The sequence below is a fragment of the Pelophylax lessonae genome, assembly GCF_965119305.1.
Source record: "Pelophylax lessonae genome assembly, chromosome: 10".
Lineage (NCBI taxonomy): Eukaryota > Metazoa > Chordata > Amphibia > Anura > Ranidae > Pelophylax > Pelophylax lessonae.
In genome coordinates this window covers 12,682,513-12,699,400 of record NC_138777.1, presented here as the reverse complement: position 1 = coordinate 12,699,400, position 16,888 = coordinate 12,682,513, and the positions used below count along the sequence as shown (strand labels likewise).

The following is a 16,888-nucleotide window of genomic DNA, read 5'->3' as shown; positions in this document are numbered from 1 at the left end:
ATTTGAAATTATATCTTTAATAATGGACTGGAATTGGAATAAAAAAAAGTTTATATACAATAGTTTGTAGACACTATTACTTTCATGCAAACCAACTAATACACACTTATTAGTATTTTTTTTTTCTCAAAGATATGTAGCAGAATACATTTTAGCTCAAAATTATGAAGAAATTAGATTAAAAAAAAAATTATTAAATATGTTTTATAGAAAAAAGTAAAAAATATTTGGGCTTTTTTCAAAATTTCCTGTTTTTTCCTTATATCGCAAAAAAAAAAAAAAAAAAACCCAGAAATGATCAAATACCACCAAAAGAAAGCTCTATTTGTGTGAGAAAAAAAAATGTGCTATAATTTTTGTTTGGATACAACGTTGCATGACTGCGCAATTACCAGTTAAAGTAGTGCAGTTTCAAATAGCAAAAAATTGACCTGGCCATGAAGGGGTTAAAATCTTCCTGGAGGTCAAGTGGTTAAAAAAAAAAAAAAAATGACATACTGTAGTAATGCAAGTAACATCCATTGCTGTGCCAGTTATTTTAAATGACACCCCAACGCACTACAAAGCATTTGTGTTTTAGTGTGCCACAATGTATTGAGGTGCGTTGCGATAAACAAAAAAAAGGGTCATGTGCAACTTTAAGCATGTTCGGGTGCGTAGGCGACCCTTCTATTTCAATGCAGCACACATTAATGCAATTCAGAGGTGTAAATGAGCCTCTAGATTTTTTTTTATTTTATTTAGGACTTGTAGCTTCTTCTGTATACCACTAGATGGTGCACCAGACTCATGTGTTTAATGAGTTCCGAAGTGTCACATCATGAACATCAATGTATGAATAACCAATAAAGGTGAAATACAATACAACGCAATAGACATTTCACAGCAGCACACTGCTATAAACAAATCATATCCAAATTTTGTGGAAAATAAATAAATAATAATATTATATAATATTAATTATTAAATATATTATCCACTTTCAGACTGGAGGATTTGGCTGCTCAATGACCAGGCCCTATTTTGCAATTTGGCACTGTGTGAATTTAACGGACAATTGCGCGGTCGTGCGACGCTGTACGCATACAAAATTTACGTCCTTTTTTTCCCCACAAATAGAGCTTTCGTTTGGTGGTGTTTGATCACCTGTGCGATTATTTATTTATTGCGCTATAAACAAAAAAAGAGCGACAATTTTGAATTGATTATTTTATATGAAGTTCTAAAAAAAAAAAGTAAAAATCTAAATTTTTAAACATTTTAGGCCAATTTGTTTTCTGCTACATATTTTTGGTAAAAAAAAAAAAAAATCGCAATAAGCGTATTTTGATTGGTTTGCGCAAAAGTTATTGCGCTTACTAACTACGGGAAAGATTTATGTCATTTTTATTGTTTTTTTTTTCTTTTTTACTAGTAATGGCGGCCATCTGAGATTTTATGTGGGACTGCAACATTGCGGCGGACAGATCGGACCCCCAACTGACATTTTTGACACTTTTGGGGGGACCAGTGACATTACTACAGTAATCAGTGCTAAAAATATGCACCGTTACTGTAAAAATTACACTGGCAAGGAAGGGGTTAACCCTGTTGGTGATAAAGGGGTAAAATGTGACCCTAGGGGCGTGATTCTAACTGTGGGGGGGCGTGGCTTGTGAAGTCATCACAGAGATATGCGATCCTATATAGCAGGATCACAAAATCTGTGATCACTTCAGGGAGAAGTACGGACAGCTGTGTTTACATCAGCCGTCCGTCCTTCTCGGTCAGCGGCAGGAGATCGCGGGTGGCCGGCAGCCATCGGAGCCGCCTGACACACACACTGACGAGCGGGGGCAGGAGCGCGCCTTCGGCGGCGTGCGATCGACCCCTAGCTCCTCCAGGCGAGCGCTTTGCCTGTATGAGCCATACTGCCGCAGTACATCTGTGGCGGCTGGTCGTAAAGTGGTTAAATTATATTATAATTATATTATATATATTATATTAAAATTATATTATATTATAATTATATATAGGGATAGACCGATTATTGGCAAGGCCGATATATCGGTGGCCGATACGCGCTTTCCCCAATATATCAGTATCGGCTCCGGAACTGGCCGATATTTTTGTGACGTCATTCTGCCTTCATAGGCCGCCTCCCTTGCCTTGGACAGCCTCTTCTGGAGTCGGGACTAGTCTTGCGGGAGTGTATCACAGCCATACACCCACCCACAGCAGCCCGGTGCCAGCCACCCACATCCACAGGCCCTGTACCAGCCAGCCAGCCACCCACATCCACAGGCACTGTACCAGTGAGCCAGCCAGCCACAGGCCCTGTACCAGCCAGCCACCCACAGGCCCTGTGCCAGCAGCCCACCCACCATAGGGTACCAGCCAGCCAGCCAGCCACCCACCACAGGGTGTAAGACAGACAGCCACCCACAGGCCCTGTACCAGCCAACCATAGGCACTGTACCAGCCAGCCAGCCACCCACAGCCCCTGTGCCAGCCAGCCTCCCACCACAGGGTGCCAGCCAGCCTCCCACCACAGGGTGCCAGCCAGCCTCCCACCACAGGGTGCCAGCCAGCCATCCACCACAGGGTGCCAGCCAGCCAGCCATCCACCACAGGGTGCCAGCCAGCCACCCACCACAGGGTGCCAGCCAGCCAGCCACCCACCACAGGGTGCCAGCCAGCCAGCCACCCACCACAGGGTGCCAGCCAGCCAGCCATCCACCACAGGGTGCCAGCCAGCCACCCACCACAGGGTGCCAGACAGCCAGCCACCCACCACTGGGTGCCAGCAAGCCAGCCATTAAGCATTAAACAAAAATTAACATGTTCAGAACCAGATTTGTGTCAAAAATCGGCTTTATTTTATAAAACATTAACCACTTACCGACTGCTCACAGTAATCCTACTGCGGAAGTACGGCTCTCCTGGGTCCAGCGACGTAGACCTACGTAGACACAGCGGGAGTCAGGCCGGAGGAGGAGAGGAGGCGAAACTGTGAGAAGACCGCCTGCTTATGTAAACAAAGCAGGCGGATCTTCTCAGTGACAGACAGGAGGAGATCACAGGATTCAGCATAGCTGAACCTGCGATCTCTGTCTCTGTCACAGAACCCCCTCCCCCCCCCACACGTCAGTAAGCATGAGGCATACATATAACCCCTTGATCACCAACAGTGTTAACCCCTTCCCTGCCAGTGTCATTATTACAGTAACAGTACATATTTTTAGCACTGATTACTGTAGTAATGTCACTGGTCCCCTCCAAAAGTGTCAAAAATGTCAGTTAGGGGTCCGATCTGTCCGCCACAATGTCGCAGTGCCGCAAAAAATCGCAGATTTTTTAAAAAAAATTTTGAGAATGTTATATATCAGAATGTAAAAAATATTGTTTTTTTTTTTTTTTTTCAAAATTTTCGCTCTTTTTTTTGTTTATAGCACAAAAAATAAAAATCACACAGGTGATCAAATACCACCAAAAGAAAGCTCTATTTGTGGGGAAAAAAAACAACATAAATTTAATTTGGGTACAGCAATTGTCCGTTAAATTAACGCCGAATTGCAAAATAGGGCCTGGTCAGGAAGGGGGTGAAATCTTCCGGGGCTGAAGTGGTTAATGGGCTGTGTGTTGAGTTATTTTGAGGGGACAGAAAATTTACACTGTTATACAATCACTACTTTACATTGTAGCAAAGTGTCATTTCTTCAGTCACATGAAAAGATAGAATAAAATATTTACAGAAATGTGAGGGGTGTACTTACTTTTGTGAGATACTGTACATTTTCTGTACCAAATATAGACAAAAATCCAACAATTTTTGTAAGAACACCTTTTTGTACATGGGGTAATTCTTCTCTCTGACTGAGAGCCCAATTTAGTGCCAATAGGGCATCCATCATCCATGTTGTATAATTGTATATAGCGACGAAACGTCTGCTGTTACCAGATATGTAGAATTTGTGTTATGTAATTGAATATCTTTTATGGCTTGTAATTAATCCTTCGTATCTTTAAATACGCCTGAGTTGTTAGGACATTTGGTTGTAAATACTTGTCCAGATATTCCCCTAATCTCGCTGTAACTGAACCTATCCCATTAACAATGGGGCTAGCCATGTCCGCCGGGCACTCGCGATCGTCCGTTAGAGCGGGAGAAAGCAGGCGGCTAGTGTAAACACAGCCGCCTGTCATTCTCCCCTGTGTAAGAATAGTAATCATACGGTTCTGCTATGTAGGACCATTGATCACTGTTCTTACACCTCAAGCCACATCCAATCACAGTTAGAAGCACGCCCCTAGGGACACACTTAACCCCTCCCGCTAAAAAAAAGTTAATCCCTTCACTGCCAGTGTCATTTTTACAGTAACAGTGCATATGTATAGCACTGATTACTGTAGTAATGTCACTGGTAACCCCAAAAGTGTCAAAAATGTCAGTCAAGGGTCCGATCTGTCTGCCGCAATGTCGTAGTACCGCAAAAAAAATTGCAGATCGCCGCTATTACACAAAAAAAAACAACAAAAATGACAAAAATCTTTCCCTTAGTTAGTAAACGCAATAACTTTTGCGCAAACCAATCAAAATACGCTTTTTGCGATTTTTATTTTACCAAAATATGTAGCAGAAAACAAATTGGCCTAAAATGTTAAAAAATTTAGATTTTTACATTTTTGGGGGGGAATTTCATATAAAAAAATGTGAAAAATATTGTTATTTTTGCAAAATTGTCGCTCTATTTTTGTTTATAGCGCATGATCAAAAAATCGCACAGGTGATCAAATACCACCAAAAGAAAGCTCTGTTTGTGGGAAAAAAAGACATCAAATTCGTTTAGGTACAGCGTCGCACGACTGCGCAATTGTCCGTTAAAGTCATGCAGTGCCGAATCGCAAAATAGGCTCTGGTCAGGAAGGGGGTAAAATCTTCCGGGGCTTAATTGGTTAATGACCAGGCCCTATTTTGCGATTCGGCACTGCGTTACTTTAATGGACAATTGCACGGTCGTGCGATGCTGTACCCAAATAAAATTGATGTCATTTTTTTCCCCACAAACAGAGATTTCTTTTGGTGGTATTTGATCACATGTGCGATTTTTATTTTTTGCGCTATAAACAAAAAAAGAGCGACAATTCTGGAAAAAAAAAAATTCTTTCTGCTATATAACATTCCCAAAAAAATAATAATTTTTAAAAATCAAAATTTTTTTAACATTTCAGGTAAATTTTTCTGCTACATAGTTTTGGTAAAAAAAAAAAATTGCAATAAGCGTATTTTGATTGGTTTGTGCAAAAGTTATCGTGTCTACAAACTACGGGAAAGATTTATGTCATTTTTATTGTGTTTTTTTTTTACTAGTAATGGCGGTGATCTGCAATGTTTTGCTGGACTGCGACATTGCGGCGGACAGATCAGACCCCTAACTGACATTTTTGACACTTTTGGGGGGACCAGTGACATTACTACAGTAATCAGTGGTATAAATATGCACTGTCACTGTAATAATGACACTGGCAGGGAAGGGGTTAACACTGTGGGTGATCAAGGGGTTAAATGTGTACCTAGGGGCGTGATTCTATCTGTATGGGGGCGTGGCTTGTGAAATGATCACAGAGACCTGTGATCCTATATAGAAGTACACCTATATAGAAGGCACTCTTTGATCACAGCTGGGAGAAGAATGGTCAGCTGTGTTTACAACAGCTGAACGCTCTTCTCTCTCAGCGGGGAGCGATCGCAGGTGGCTGGCGGCAATCGGAGCCGCGTGCCCTGTGCTTCGGCGTCCCCACTGAGGAGCGGGGGTGGGAGCGCGACCGACTTATATCTACGTTGGTTTGTGTAGGAGAGCCACCCTGCCGCAGTATATCTGCGGCGGGCGGTTGGGAAGTGGTTAGCTAATCTTTATAAACCATTGTAAGATCTTTTGATCTCTTAGAAGTACATTCATCAGATAACATTTCAGTCATCCGTCGATGATAAAATTCTTTATCAAGGATCACAACCCCTTCTCCTCTATCAGCAGGTCTCACTATAACCTCCTTCTGTGTTTCCAAGGATTCAATGCCTTCTGTAATGTGACTTTGATTCACCTCTCTACTTGCGCCCTCCCAAAAAAAAATAAAATAAAAAGGGAAGGGGTTAAAAAATGCTCTATGTCATATCCAGTGACCCTGATCTGATGGTTCCTCCATGTAATGCTGTCATACCCAGTGATCCCAATGTTCCTCTATGTCACACCTGGGGACCCTGATGTTCCCCCATGTCACATCTGGGGACCTCAATCCCCCATGGCACACCCAGGGACCCCGATTCCTCATGGCACACCTGGTGACCCCAAACCCCTGTTACACTTGTGACCCCTCTCCCCCATGTCACACCTGGGGACCCTGAAGTTCCTCCATGTCACATCTGGGGACCTCAATCCCCCATGGCACACCCAGGGATCCCAATTCCTCATGGTATACCTGGTGACCCCAAACCCCTGTTACACTTGTGACCCCTCTCCCCCATGTCACACCTGGTGACTCCCCATGGCATACCTGGTAACCGCAATTCTCTTTCACACCAGGCATACTCCATGTCACACCCAGGGACCCTGATTCCCTGTTCTGGGGACACTCACTGGGCAATATGAAGAGAGTGGCCTGCACTCTGCCCTCCTTCACCATGATCCTGCTTATTCCTTCTCCCAGGACGCTCCTCTCCTGGACCACAGTGCTCACCACAGCTCCAACCGGCTCCTGGTGGAGGGAGAAGCAGCAGTCAGAGAGCTCCGCATGTCCTTCATCACCAACATCCTTAGACCATTCCGTTGCCTTGTCTCTTCTGCTCCAGTAAAGGTGCCACCCTCCAGTGCCGAGCTCCGGTTCAGGTTCAGCTCTCCTCCACTCCCTGCTTAATACCGACCCAGGGAAATGAACGGCTGCCCACCAGCTCAGATTAGAGAGTCACTTCCCGCCCAGGGAATAGGCCACTCAGCTCCAGACGAAGAGGATCATTATGCAGCTAGCACTCCTTTCCTGCCCCTTGGGGCTCCCCCAACAATGGTGGAAAGCCAGGGCCTGGTAGTTCTGCCACTGCCCCAGACACCTGGCATCTTCCTCTGTCCCTTCTTCCTCCCCCACTGCCGCCCCTTTCCTCAGCTCACAAGGATCATTCATGATGGAGCGTGAGTGCTGACTCGTGGCTGCGCCCCTAGGTGGCAATGCGCCCTAGGCGGCTGCCTAGTTTGCCTAGTGGAAGCACCGGCCCTGACTGGGAGAATAACCACTATTGTATGTTGAACCAGTCCAGCCTGGGCTAGGGGGACATAGGGTTTGATAGTGGGGGGTCATGGTTCCTCTATTTGGAAGATTGTTTCTAATAGGAGCAAGGGTCATTTTTTGTCTTACCACAGGTTTAATTGTGGAAGGCACCTCCATTAAATCTTCCGCATCGGAGTGAATTTCTCCACCCCCAAGGGCTACTCTTTCAATCAGTGGGTTACTTTGCCATATTGGCCTTATTGGTTCTAAAATCTGCCAAAATCTCTACTGAACTTTTTTAGTTTCTTATTTTTGTGTGTCCTTATCAACTTTATCTAATTTTCTTTTTAACGTCTCCTTAAACTCAACAGTTTGTGGTCTATCTTTAATGGGTTCTAATTTCAACTGAAGATTTTTAAATTTTCTCCTCTAAAAGTTCCATCTTTCTTTTTTTCCTTTTTAGAATGAGTCCCTGTAGGTCTCTTTCTGCTTTATTAACCACTTGCCGACCGCCGCACGACTATTTACTGCGGCAGTCAGTCGCTCCTGGGCAAACCGACGTAGGGGTACGTCGCTCGCCCAGGAGCCTGCAGGGGGCAAGCGCGTGCCGCCAGAGGCGCGCTCCTGCCCCCATTCGTTCACAGGGATCTCCGTGCCTGTGACCGGCGGCTCCGATGTCCGCCGGTCACTCGCGATCTCCCGCTGGAGAGGGAGAAAGGCAGGCGGCTAATGTAAACACAACCGTCTGTCATTCTCACTGATGTAACAGCAGAGATCATACGATCCTGCTATGTAGGATCGTATGTCTCTGTGGTTGCATCACAAGTCATGCCCCCCCACAGTTAGAATCACGCCCCTAGGGATACATTTAACCCACTCATCACCAATAAAGTTAACCCCTTCCCTGCCAGTGTCATTTTTACAGTAACAGTGCATATTTATAGCACTGATTACTGTAGTAATGTCACTGGTACTCCCAAAAGTGTCAAAAATGTCAGTCAAGGGCAGTCCCGCAAAAAAAAAAAATCACAGATCGCCACCATTACTAGTTAAAAAAAAACAATAAAAATGACATAAATCTTTCCCGTAGTTAGTAAACGCAATAACTTTTGCGCAAACCAATCAAAATACGCTTATTGCGATTTTTTTTTTTTACCAAAAATATGTAGAAGACAACAAATTGGCCTAAAATGTTAAATTTTGATTTTTACTTTTTATTTTTGAGAATTTCATATAAATCAAATTTTGAAAAATAGTAATTTTTTCAAAATTGTCGCTTTTTTTTTGTTTATAGCGCAAAAAATAAAAATCGCACAGGTGATCAAATACCACCAAAAGAAAGCTCTGTTTGTGGGAAAGAAAGGACGTCAATTTTATTTTGGATACAGCGTCCCACGACCGCGCAATTGTCAGTTAACCACTTGCCGACCAGTCACGTTGACTGTACTGCGGCAAAGTGGTTCGTTATCGTCTGGCGACGTAGACCTACGTCACCAGACAGTGCCCTCTCTCAGCGGCACGCGCGCGCCGCCGGAGGCTCGCTCCCGCTGTATTCAGTCACAGCGGGAGTCGGGCCAGGGGAGGATTGGCGGTGATCACCGCCGCTCTTCCCCGATCGTCGGGGATCGAGTGTGGAGATCCGCCCGCTTGTGTAAACAAAGCGGGTGGATCTCCTAAGTGACAGGCAGGGTCAGATTGCTGGGTTCAGCATAGCTCAACCTGTGATCTGTCCTTGTGTCACTCAGTCACCTCCCCCCCACACACACACGTCAGTAAGCACCAGGCATACATTAACCCCTCCCTCTCCAATAAAATTAACCCCTTCCCTGCCAGTGTCATTTTTACAGTAACAGTGCATATGTATAGCACTGATTACTGTATAAATGTCACTGGTACCCCCAAAAGTGTCAAAAATGTCAGTCAAGGGTCCCATCTGTCCGCAGCAATGTCGCAGTCCCGCAAAAAAAATCGCAGATTGCCGCCATTACTCGTTAAAAAAACCCACCAAAAATGACAGAAATCTTTCCCTTAGTTTGTAAACGCAATAACTTTTGCGCAAACCAATCAAAATACGCTTATTGCGATTTTTTTTTTTTTTTTTTTTTACTAAACATATGTAGCAGAAAACAAATTGGCCAAAAATGATAAAAAATTTTGATTTTTACATTTTTTTGGGGGGAATTTCATATAAAAAAATGTGAAAAATATTGTTATTTTTTCAAAATTGTCGCTCTTTTTTGTTTATAGCCCAAAAAATAAAAATGGCACAGGTGATCAAATACCACCAAAAGAAAGCTCTATTTATGAGAAAAAAGGACATCAATTTTATTTGGGTACAGCGTCGCATGACCGCGCAATTGTCAGTTAAAGTAACGCAGTGCCGAATCGCAAAATAGGGCCTGGTCAGGAAGGGGGCAAATCCTTCCGGTCTTAAAGTGGTTAAGTACCGAAGTTTGGCGCCATTCCACGCGTGCGCCTAATTTTAAAGCGTGACATGTTAGGTATCTATTTACTCGGCGTAACATCATCTTTCACATTCTACAAAAAAAAATTGGGCTAACTTTAGTGTTTTTTTTTATTTATTCATAAACTGTTTGAAAAATTGCTGCACAAATACCGTGTGACCAAAAAAAGGTGCAACGACCACAATTTTATTCCCTAGGGTCTCTGCTAAAAAAATATATAATGTTTGGGGGTTCTGAGTAATTTTCTAACAAAAAAATGATGATTTTTGCCTGTAGGAGAGGAGTGCCAGAATAGAAGTAGTTAAAGCACAGAGGAGGGTTTGGGGTCTTTTAGACCCCCGATCCCTCCATAAGGAGTACCTGTCACTGCCTATTACTGTCACAGGGGATGTTTAGTATTTTATCTCAGGCCCCTTTTGTGAGTGAATGCCTACCTTTATAATAACAGGCACATTGCAGGTAAGGAATCATTGTGTTGGTGTATTTATAGAACACTGAATACCAGGGACAGCACAGGTACGAGGACCCCATAGCAACAGGAGACTTTGCCACCAGCAATATGGCGGCCGTGCTATTTTTTTCCTTCCCCCTTGCCACCTCCAACATGGCTTCCCGGAGCCTCCACTCTCCTCCCTCCTTGGCAGACAGCGTCTTCCTTATTGGCTGGGGCTAGGCAGTGTCGCAAGGGGGAGGCACGTCTCGCAAGTGAATCCTCCGGTTGGCTGGCTGTCGGCGGAGGGCTCGCCTATTGGTTGGCACGGGCAGCCGTGCAGCCGGCGCACGTCATTGGCTGAAAAGTAGGTTAGTGGTGCGACATTTAGTGAGGGTAGAAAGTAGGTCACGGACGCGGCTGTTTGTGTGAGAGCTCGGTGTGTGCGGAGGAAGGGTGAGTGACCGGCCTGGGCAGGGGGAGGGGAGTTCTGACAGTAGAGTGCTAGCTCCTGGGGCTAGTCCTCAGTCATTGTATATTGGGGAGGTCTCTGAATGAATACATGTAGAGTGTAAGCTTCTTGGGTTATCGCTGTACCCCACATCTCCTTCTGCTCCTCTAAATGTGTGTAGAGTGCAAGCTCCTAGGGCTAGCCCCCCCATATAATAGGGCCCCTGTAGTGAGAATAGCCCCCCCATATAATAATAGGGTCTCTGTACTGTGGATAGCCCCCCCCATATAATAATAGGGCCCCTGTACTGTGGATAGCCCCCCATATAATAATAGGGCCCCTGTACTGAGGATAGACCCCCCATATAATAATAGGGCCCCTGTACTGAGGATAGCCCCCCATATAATAATAGGGCCCCTGTACTGGGGATAGCCCCCCATATAATAATAGGGCCCCTGTACTGGGGATAGCCCCCCCCATATAATGGGCCCCTGTACTGAGGATAGCCCCCCATATAATAATAGGGCCCCTGTACTGAGGATAGCCCCCCCATATAATAATAGGGCCCCTGTACTGAGGATAGCCCCCCATATAATAATAGGGCCCCTGTACTGGGGATAGCCCCCCATATAATAGGGCCCCTGTACTGAGGATAGACCCCCCATATAATAATAGGGCCCCTGTACTGGGGATAGCCCCCCATATAATGGGCCCCTGTACTGGGGATAGCCCCCCCATATAATGGGCCCCTCTACTGAGGATAGCCCCCCATATAATAATAGGGCCCCTGTACTGAGGATAGCCCCCCCATATAATAATAGGGCCCCTGTACTGAGGATAGCCCCCCATATAATAATAGGGCCCCTGTACTGGGGATAGCCCCCCATATAATAATAGGGCCCCTGTACTGAGGATAGCCCCCCCATATAATAATAGGGCCCCTGTACTGAGGATAGCCCCCCCATATAATAATAGGGCCCCTGTACTGAGGATAGCCCCCCATATAATAGGGCCCCTGTACTGAGGATAGCCCCCCATATAATAATAGGGCCCCTGTACTGGGGATAGCCCCCCATATAATAGGGCCCCTGTAGTGAGGATAGCCCCCCCCCCATATATTAATAGGGCCCCTGTAGTGAGGATAGCCCCCCCCATATAATAATAGGGCCCCTGTAGTGAGGATAGTCCCCCATATAATAATAGGGCCCCTGTAGTGAGGATAGCCCCCCCATATAATAGAGCCCCTTTTCTGAGGATAGCACCCCCATATAATGGGTCCCTGTAGTGAGGATAGTCCCCCCATATAATAATGGGGCCCCTGTAGTGAGGATAGCCCCCCATATAATAATAGGGCCCCTATACTGAGGATAGCCCCCATATAATAATAGGGCCCCTGTAGTGAGGATAGTCCCCCCATATAATAATGGGGCCCCTGTAGTGAGGATAGCCCCCCCATATAATAATAGGGCCCCTGTACTGAGGATAGCCCCCCCTATATAATAATAGGGCCCCTGTAGTGCGGATAGCCCCCCCTATATAATAATAGGGCCCCGGTACTGAGGATAGCCCCCCCCATATGATAGGGCCCCTGTAGTGGGGATAGCCCCCCCCCATATAATAGGGCCCCTGTAGTGAGGATAGCCCCCCCATATAATGATAGGGCCCCTGTGAGGATAGCCCCCCCCATATAATAGGGCCCCTGTACTGAGGATAGCCCCCCATATAATAGGGCCCCTGTAGTGGGGATAGCTCCCCATATAATGGGCCCCTGTACTGAGGATAGCCCCCCCCCCATATAATAGGGCCCCTGTACTGAGGATAGGCCCCCATGTAATAATAGGGCCCCTGTACTGGGGATAGCCCCCCCCCCATATAATAATAGGCCCCTGTACTGGGGATAGCCCCCCCCATATAATAGGGCCCCTGTACTGGGGATAGCCCCCCCATATAATAATAGGCCCCTGTACTGGGGATAGCCCCCCCCCATATAATAGGGCCTCTGTACTGGGGATAGCCCCCCCATATAATAATAGGGTCTCTGTACTGTGGATAGCCCCCCCCATATAATAATAGGGCCCCTGTACTGAGGATAGCCCCCCCCATATAATAGGGCCTCTGTACTGGGGATAGCCCCCCCATATAATAATAGGGCCTCTGTACTGAGGATAGCCCCCCCCCATATAATAGGGCCTCTGTACTGGGGATAGCCCCCCCATATAATAATAGGGCCTCTGTACTGGGGATAGCCCCCCCATATAATAGGGCCCCTGTACTGTGGATAGCCCCCCCCATATAATAGGGCCCCTGTACTGTGGATAACCCCGCCATTTATCATTAGGGCCCCTGTACTGAGGATAGCCCCCATTTATTATTAGGGCCCCTGTACTGAGGATAGCCCCCACCATTTATTATTAGGGCCCCTGTACTGAGGATAGCCCCCATCTATTATTAGGGCCCCTGTACTGAGGATAGCCCCCCCCCATATAATAATAGGGCCCCTGTACTGTGGATAGCCCCCCCATATAATAGGGCCCCTGTACTGAGGATAGCCCCCTCATATAATAAATGGGCCCCTGTACTGATAATAGCTGCCCCCCTTCCTTATAATGGGCCCCTGTACTGAGAATAGCCCCCACCCCCAAATACAAATAGGAACCCTGTAGTGAGAATACCCCCCCCCCCCATTTAGTAATAGGGACCCCTTAATCCTCCTGCTGTACTGCTGCTGGAAGTCACTGGCTGCCCTGTGCTGAGCATAGGAGAGATGAGGGACCCCCGTCAGTATATAGAGGGGGGGGGGGGGGGGGCTTTGCTTAGAGGACAGACAGTGTCTCCTACCAGCAGCACGGGGGGTGGGGGGCTCACCCTGGTCTTTTCCTCCAGGCTTCTGGGGATAGTCTCCTGCTGGTAGAAGGTGTCACTGGCTGCCCTGTATACGCCGTATACCCTGATCTGTCACAGTTGATTGTTGTTGGGGGTTCTCTTTAATGTTACTAAAGTGTAAGCTCCTGGGAACAGCTGTCTCCTGCTCTTTGCTGCTTCCATTGTGTTTCTGATAGACTTCCCTCCTACTGAAATCTTTATTGATAAGGAACCCCGGAGTCCCGATTACCCCGGAGTCCCGATTACCCCGGAGTCCCGATTACCCCGGAGTCCCGATTACCCCGGGTCCACTCTGTGCTGCTTCTTATACACCTGACAGGAGTCATTGGCTGTCCTCTGCTAAGTCCCCCCCCTTTTTTATCACTGTGCTAAGTACCCCCCCCTTTTTTATCACTGTGCTAAGTACCCCCCCCTTATTTATCACTGTGCTAAGTACCCCCCCCTTATTTATCACTTTGCTAAGTACCCCCCCCTTATTTATCACTGTGCTAAGTACCCCCCCTTATTTATCACTGTGCTAAGTACCCCCCCCCTTATTTATCACTGTGCTAAGTACCCCCCCCCCCCTTATTTATCACTGTGCTAAGTACCCCCCCCTTATTTATCACTTTGCTAAGTACCCCCCCCTTATTTATCACTGTGCTAAGTACCCCCCCTTATTTATCACTGTGCCAAGTACCCCCCCTTATTTATCACTGTGCTAAATACCCCCCCCCTTATTTATCACTGTGCTAAGTACCCCCCCCCCCCCTTATTTCTCACTGTGCTAAGTACCCCCCCCCCCTTATTTATCACTGTGCTAAGTACCCCCCCATATTTATCACTGTGCTAAGTACCCCCCCCCTTGTTTATAATGCTAAGTACCCCCCCCCCTTATTTATCACTGTGCTAAGTACCCCCCCCCCCCCTTATTTATCACTGTGCTAAGTACCCCCCCATATTTATCACTGTGCTAAGTACCCCCCCCTTGTTTATCATGCTAAGTACCCCCCCCCTTATTTATCACTGTGCTAAGTACCCTCCCCCCCCCCCTTATTTTTTACTGAGGATAACTTCTGATGGTAAAAGTCACCGGCTATTCTATGCTAACCGGTCACCATCTGCTCTCTGCAATGTTCTGTGTCAGTGACTTTACTATATCTATGTAGAGTGCAAGCTCCTGGGGTCAGCCCTCCTATCCTCCCTAATCTGCATCACTGTGTGCGTGTTCTCCTCTTTTCTATTGGTTGCTGGGATTCCCTGGTCTCTTCAGGTGTAATAAGAGTGCAAGCTCCTGGGGTCAGCCCTCTATCCTCTCTAATCTGCATTTCACATTATATGTCACTGTATGCGTGTTCTACTCTTTTCTGCTGGTCGATGGGATTCCCTGGTCTCTTCAGGTGTATGTAGAGTGCAAGCTCCTAGGACTAGCTGCCCTGTGCTACTTTCTCTGTTCCTGATTGAGTCCCTACTGACAGGGACTCCTAAATACACCCACAGTGTCTGTTGATCTCCCATCATGTGGGTTCTGCTCTGTGCTTATCAGGCCTCCCTCTGCTTGTCTGATATACCCTGATAGTGACTCCACCCCTAGAGTGCAAGCTCCTGGGGTCAGCTTTCCCATCAGCAAGGTCTGCCTATTGCTGATTGTTCCACATCTGATGAGTGTGGTTGTCTTGTGTACTTGGTTCACCTTTATCTGTCAGAGTCGCTGAAGGGATTTCTTGGGAGTCGCTGAATGTTCCTAGAGTGCAAGCTCTGAAGAGTAGCGCCTTGTACAGCTTCCTTCACAGCTGGTATTACTGGCTGCTCCTGTATTTGTGGTGAGGAAGTGCTGGTGACTAACACCGATTATCACATAGTTACAGTGCCTTGAAAAACTTTTCCACATTTAGTCATTGTAAAACAAAAAAACGTAAATGGTTTTTCATTGGGATTTTAGGGATCTCCAAACTACGGCCCTCCAGCTGCTGCAGAACTACGCGTCCCATGAGGCATTGTAAAACTCTGACATTCACAGACATGACTAGGCATGATGGGAATTGTAGTTCCTGAACAACTGGAGGGCCATAGTTTGGAGAACCCCTGAGTGGCACATAATTGTGAAGTGGAAGGAAAATGATAAATGGTTTTCAACATTTCTTACAAAGTGTGGCTGCATTTGTATTATGTCACCAATGGCTTTCTTCTTGTCACTGTTCCATAAAGGACCGATTTGTGGAGCGCAGGACTAATAGTTGTCCCGTGGACAGATTCTCCCACCTGAGCTGTGGATCTCTGCAGCTCCTCCAGAGTTCCCATGAGCCTCTTGGCTGCTTCTCTGATGAATGCTCTCCTTGCCCGGCCGGTCAGTTTAGGTGGGCGGCCATGTCTTGGTAGGGTTGTAGTTGTGCCATCCTCTTTCCATTTTTCCATGATGGATTGAACAATACTCTGTGAGATGTTCAAAGCTTGGGATATTTTTTTATACCCTAACCCGGCTTTAAACTTCTCCACAACTTTATCCCTGACCTGTCTGGTGTGTTCCTTGGCCTTCATGATCCTGTTTGTTCACGAATGCCCCATACACACGTGCAGATTATCTGCAGACTTACCAAAACCATATAATATGAGGTCAAACCTAAACACTTTCAATTTGTATGCAATCCGGCAGGCCCTTGCACTATATAGAAAAGGTAAGTCTGCAGACAAAAGTCTGCAGACAATCTGCACGTGTGTATGGGGCATAAGGTTCTCTAACAAATCTCTGAAGGCTTCACAGAACAGCTGTATTTATACTGAGATTAAATTATGTTGGGTATCTATTTAATTGGCGTGACGTCCTCTTTCAAAATCTACAAAACAATTGTGCTAATGTTACTGTTTAATTTTTTTTTTTTTTTAATTCAGTGAAGTGTAATTTTTCCAAAAAAATTGCCTTTGAAAGACCGCTGCCCTAAGACCCGGTTCACACTGATGCGAGTGCCGGGTTCGCATGTAATGTCGGAGCGCACTGCTCCGACATTACATGCGATCAGCTGTGCGGTGCGAGTTTAGCCATACAGTTTGTATGGCTAAATTCGCATCGCACCCGGTGCAAACACGCACAGGAGGCATTTTTGCAGCCGCATCATGATCGGATCGCACAGCGGTTCACACTTGTGCGATCCCATCCTGTGCGAACTGCACGATCGCACTGCGATATGCGATCAAACTGGGGGTGTCGTTAAGATTACATTGACACCCCCAGCGTATCGCATATGGCAGTGTGAACTGCCGGGGGTGCGTGTGCGATGCGGGAAAAGGCTGCGAATTCGCAGCCTTCCCGCATCGCATATATGTGAACCGAGCCTAATACTGTGTGAGAAACAATATTGCAACAACTGCCATTTTATTCTCCAGAGTCTCTGCTAAAAACATATATATACTGTTAGGGGGTTCTATAGAGCTGCACGATTAATCGTA

The 16,888-nt window shown here is 46.3% G+C and overlaps 1 protein-coding gene and 1 long non-coding RNA gene across 2 annotated transcripts in view; both read left to right on the top strand.

The window, feature by feature from the left end:
* Positions 1 to 16,888, top strand: part of LOC309565378 — a 724,777-nt gene that overhangs the window by 535,619 nt on the left and 172,270 nt on the right. The gene's annotated exons all lie outside the window — the stretch shown is intronic.
* Positions 10,486 to 16,888, top strand: part of BMAL1 (basic helix-loop-helix ARNT like 1) — a 146,241-nt gene continuing 139,838 nt past the window's right edge. The window contains exon 1 of the mRNA XM_082270283.1: positions 10,486 to 10,587. The gene's annotated coding sequence lies outside the window, so the exon portion shown is untranslated. The remainder of the gene's footprint in view (positions 10,588 to 16,888) is intronic.